Source organism: Haliotis cracherodii, unplaced genomic scaffold, assembly GCF_022045235.1.
Source record: "Haliotis cracherodii isolate W230 unplaced genomic scaffold, xgHalCrac1.p SCAF_5, whole genome shotgun sequence".
Taxonomy (NCBI): domain Eukaryota; kingdom Metazoa; phylum Mollusca; class Gastropoda; order Lepetellida; family Haliotidae; genus Haliotis; species Haliotis cracherodii.
The window spans coordinates 55,593,154-55,599,073 of NW_027266308.1; positions in this window are offsets into that span (position 1 = coordinate 55,593,154).

Sequence of the window (5,920 nt, forward strand, 5' to 3'; positions counted from 1 at the left end):
CGCCTTTAGGACGGGAGAGATAAATTAATTTCCTCGTCTGAAAAGCCAACTTCACCTAATTAAGAATGATTTTAGTTGGAAGTCACATTAACTCGAGCAAGTTGCAGACTTGGTAGCCACAATGCTATGGAAGAAACCGAATAGTAAAAACCAACACAAATAAACTAACGAAAGAAATTTCATCCATAAAAGGATTTGGTTTTCGGTTAAGTATTTAATGGTACTGGTACGGGAATACTTTGGCAACTGCATCCAAAGAAAATGGAATTGAGCTTAAGACGAAGTAATCCTGTTTGCCAAACAGAGGAGTTCGTGGGCACGTGTAACCCTGTGTTAACGTGAGGAGGGCCACGCTGAACAGAACCTATAGTGATGGAGATAACGTACGAAGGATATTGAGTGACACGTATCTCAGCCTATATAGTGCGAGGGCGTATTGACTGTTTGTCATAGTGCGATGCTGATACAAGACCGGCTTCAGTCAAATCCATAAGCCTATTGGGAGGATCGTTAACGTTGTGATTTATTGTTCGCTGTGAGGTAAGGTTATCTCATTTTGGAAGAAGACCATGAGAATTTTCTGTCATATGTTGGATTTGTTCTTGTGTGGTTGGTTACCATTTACAAAAGGCTACCATCTTTAACTCGCTGTTATTGCTGTTACGATACTTCATGTTTCCAAGTTGTCTTTTTCGAAACTTTGACTTTTTATATTGTGCAGTTGATCCTTTATGCAAACCAGTAATGCTCATCTCACTTTTTGTGATAATATTTATAAAATATAACTACAGTTACATACCCGCGTAAATCTTCTATTATTACTCATTACAAAGTTTCACGTATTGAGCTGAAAATGTTTTCCCCGGTGCTTCTGTGATGTTCGACATTACAATGAATCAGCGCAGGATGTGTGCAGATTTAATTTGTTTCAACATTACCTCTTCGGGACTGTAATCTATTCATATTGTTTTGACAACCATGTTCAATGTGTTATGAATTCATTCTGGGGGCGAGGGGTTTGTTATGTAGAGTTGTGAGTGGAAACTTTTGGTATAACAATATTTCAGTAATATCACGTCTTCTCAGCTAAATATAGGAAGAAAGTCCGAGGTGATGCAGGTCTTATAGCTTCAGACAAAACCCCGACCACGGGTGATAAACCAACAAAAACACTCTGAGCTTTTCGAACCCGCACACCTTGGATTCTGAATGCCTGAGGCGTGGATTGTTGCTCATGAGTTCAGTACTGGATTGTCTGGTCCGGACGACAAAATGCGCTTAACGGTTTCTCATAACACTGTCTAAATAAATACATGAAATTTTGTGAATTCGAGATCCATTATGTGACAAATATCAGTAATTGCAGTTTTTGTGTTGGCTCTTTTTCCTTGGTGATTAGAGTCAAGACTTCACTTTTAATACTTAATAAAATTATTCTGTGATGTGATGTCCAATCTAATTAGGTCTCATAGAAGTTAAGAAGGGGGCCGTGAGGCAACTGTTGAGCGCACCTGGTTAGTAATACATGTTTATGTAACATCAGAATTAGTAATGATCCGACTTAACTAAGACGGCTAACGTGATGGAGAGCTTACGCGAGTTCTGCGACCTTATTTTTCAAATGTCACTCTCAGTGTTACTACACAGATGCCGTGCCATCTGTATGATCCTAGTTGTTTTAAGGGCCTCGTATAGCCTTTTCCACGAAGGCGCCTCAATGCGCTATGCATGATCGTGAGTTCAAAATCGAATATGATATTCGCCCTGATGTTCCCAGGTTTGTCAGCACACACCCGTACTCGTGGGTTTAAAGTGTTAAATGTGTAAGACCTGCATCACTTCGGGCTTTCCCCATAATCACGTACACACGACGCGGCGTTGAACCAAACTCACTCATCCACTCACACTGGTAGTTGTAGTTTTGGGTTTGGTATCCTGCAAAATGCAGTTGAAGGTGAGCTAAATCTTGTCTTAAAATAAAAAAACGAAATAGGTTTTCTTTGACATTGACCTCCGAATTATCTTTGAATGAGATGAAACTAATTGGAATTAGCTGATAAAAAGATCTAATTTAATCATTATAGAAGGTAAAGTACATCTTTGCCAATGGCTGTTCTCCTAATGACAACCATAACGCGCCCATGTACCGTAGCTTGGCTAGTTATGCAGACATTCACTCAGCTGTATTCCAAAACCTATACCTTCCAGGTACAAACTGTAAACATGCATACGTAGCTTCAATCACCGTTATTAACTATCAAGTGAATACCAAACAATGGGCCTATTCAGGTTGACGACGTGACACTCATTATACGGGAACATTGTGGATACAGCGAACGTGTAGAACAGACAAAGATTCTTGTAAGGGAAAATTTGAACGTCTCCGACAACAGGCAACAATTGTATAAACCAAAAGGAAAATCAATAATCCGTTTTCTTAAGGAGGGATCTTGATTCAAAGCGGAACAATGTTGACAGTGAGAGAGTATGATAATCATGGGGCTTCACAGCCATCAGTATACATTGAATTAACTAAGTAATGTGACACCGGGCGCTGTGAGCTATTACTCTGTTCATGACAAGACTAATGTCTAGACAGGGGAATTATCAAACCTTCTTTGGTCATTTAAACTATACTGAACAAAATAAGTTAGGGATCATGATTATCTTCGTAGTGAAGACTGAGCACACAATTTCATAAAGGTATCCCCAAAATTATGTCTAACTTTTTTTGTTCAGTGCATTTGGTAAGCGGACATACTTTTAGTGGATGATTAACCCCAGTGATGCGGGATATCCTTCAGGGATACTGACAGCGTTCTGTCGGTGACTATTTCCTTAACTCGATAAGGTCAATACCGTGTCATATGTTTCATAGAGACAAGATTCGGGAACAGCGCGGATTTTGAATTCTACCAGCTTCTTAGTTCATTCTTCGGCAAACATTTACAGGCCACTAAGGGCCAATGTTGTTTGCTTGAATTACTAGTGAGTGATTTTCAGTGTTAACGCTGGTGTAAACAATAAGTTTAACGGTTTCATTACAAAAAAGATGTCCGGTTTGTCCAAATGCCATAAAACATATGTCAACATATGTACTGTATCGTTGAAATATTTGAGCATAAAAACGTAAACCTAAGGGTACAGTCACATGGCCTTTATGCTGGGTCCCTGAAACATGTGATTACAAAAGTAGTTCCGCTCATCGTGATTCCGCAAAATGGCGTTACAGTTAGGTTCTTTGAATACATTTACTCAGACTTCATAAAGAAGATAATTTCTGGTCAGATTTCGTGTTCGTTACACCACAAGTACACGTAAATGCCACTTAAAGCAAGTATTCTGATAGAAGCCTCTTTTAATGTCACTAATGTCACCACTTTTAGGTCCCCCGATACTGTGACCGCTATGCCTGATGTATAAAACATGAAGGAAATAGCTGTGGTTTCTTGGTGTTTTCCATAAACCATTAAACTAGGAACAAGAGCCAAGGACATCACCATGTTCAAATCAACCACATGGAAAGGTCAATACATCGAAAGACAGAATATTCTGTAACACACACAAATTAGTCTCTTGAAGACGTTAATTTGATCAATAAGATATAGTTTATACATACTTTGACAATTGTTATTTCAGATATGAAACCGACACTTTCCTTCGGACTACTTTTCCTAATTCCTTTGCTGGTGGAAGGATTCACTCTGTACGACGGCTGTTTGTTTGAGTGTCTCAACTGCGTCGAATCATGGGGCAAGAATATGTATGACGGCAAGGCGTGTGCGCAGGCCTGCATAGATTCAAAAGGGAGGACCATCGACCCTGATTGTACAGGAGGAACCGCGCCATCAAGAAAGCGCACAGAATTGCGTGTGACGTCAGAGGATTGCGAAGAACGTTGCGAAAAATGTGTACACGACGAAAGTGGGCTACAATTGAATCGTCTTTCGTGCATATTTACGTGCCTTGTGAAGAAGGAGCTACCCAAGGATTGTTGAACAAAGACACTTTGAGACAGTAGAATGTGAATATTATTTATAACTGCAAAAGTGTTTATTTTGTAGCCACTCATCCCTCCTCTCGTGTGTATTTAGTTCATTCAATTTTGAATTTCTGTTAATTTTGGGACATTTTGGACACATAACGAGGAGCGTTATTTTTCATCATTGTCCGTCTAACTGGGCTTCGAAAATAGTGTACAACCACTTGTCCTTACATATTGTACGCCTATCTGTGGTCTCCAAACAAACTGAACAGTCGTGCCATAGTCAGATTTGGAATGTACCCTACTGTACAAATGACGGAATATTGAATTCAGCAATGTAGGGTAAATAAATCTGTACGAAAGGGGTTGATTGACTATCTAGATAAAGTGAAAGACAGTGTTAGAGTGTTTTTCGCTCAGAAGAATGACAATGAAAATGTATGTCCCAAGCATAAACATGAAACTTCGTTAACTTACACTTAAACGGGGATATATAATTGTTTCAGAACATAGAACTTTCTGGTATCGGTACAAGATTATCGGGACAATGTCATACAATCGGATTGCATATGGACACGGTATGCATATAGACATTACAATGCTCGATTATTTTTATATCATCTGTATTGATACATTCCTTTATGTGTCACATGATATGTTAGTACATTCCATAAAAAAATATCATTTATTTATTTATTTATTTATTTCAAACAAGAAATGTTTCCAAAGGTTGGAATAAAGAGTTCGTGCTTAAGAATATCATGTTGGAGTTCTATTGATGCATGCTGCGCAGATATATCAACAACGTTTATTGTCTGTGTGAACAGGAGGTTAGTGTTTACTTTAAATAAACTGGAAATATTCAGTGGATAATTAACGAAGGTATACAAACATTTTTAAAAATGTCCTCGTCCGTTGTCCGTAAAGATGTCTCTTAAAGACCGAAGTCATGGTCACATTCAGCCGGATACCTCTTGGTCCCGTGGACCAGACATCTTGTGGTCCCGTGGGTCGGATGTCACGTGGTTCTGTGGGCCGGACATCATGATATCTCGTGACCCTTTGGGCCGAATGTCACGTTAGCTGTGGGTCGGATACCTCGTCATGGTCACATTCGGCCGGATACCTAGTGGTCCGGTGAACCGGATACCTCGTGACCCTTTGGGCCGGATGTCAAGGTTAGCTGTCGGATATTTCGTCATGGTCACATTCGGCCGGATATCTAGTGGTCCGGTGAACCGGATATCGTGTGACCCTTTGGGCCGGATGTCACTTTAGCTGTGGGTCGGATACCTCGTCATGGTCACATTCGGCCGGATACCGGGTGGTCCGGTAAACCGGATACCTCGTGATCCTGTGGGCCGGTCTTGTCGGGAAAGTGTGGCGAGGATATCACGAGGTCCTTTAGGTCAATATCTTATGATCCTGTGGGTGGATATAATGAAGTCCCGTGGGTCGGATACCACGTGGTTTTGGGGTCGGATATCACGAGGTCATGTTGACCTTTTAGATAATGTGGTTATATTTTAATTCCATGCTCACTTAATTAAACGTAAGAGCGCAATCAAGGGCGGATCTAGTCTTTACATTCTTAAATATTGATTTTTTTAATGATAATATTTCTTCCCTTGAGCGCGCCAGCAATCTTTGATCGTGGGTTCGAAACCCGATTATGTTTCTAGGTTTGTCGGCACCGTATCACTTCTCGAGGGTTTCGCCAAAGTGTTAAATGTCTGCGACCTGCATCACTTTAGGCCTTCTCCCTCGTGAAGGTGCGCGCCGTGACGTAACTGGAATACTGTTCAAAGCGGCGTTAAACCTAGCTCACTCGCTAACTCTTGATGATATTAATGACATTGAAAAACAATGACAAAATTATTTTCATAATCATAATGAATATAATCGACAAAACCCTTTCCATTTCATAAGTAATCT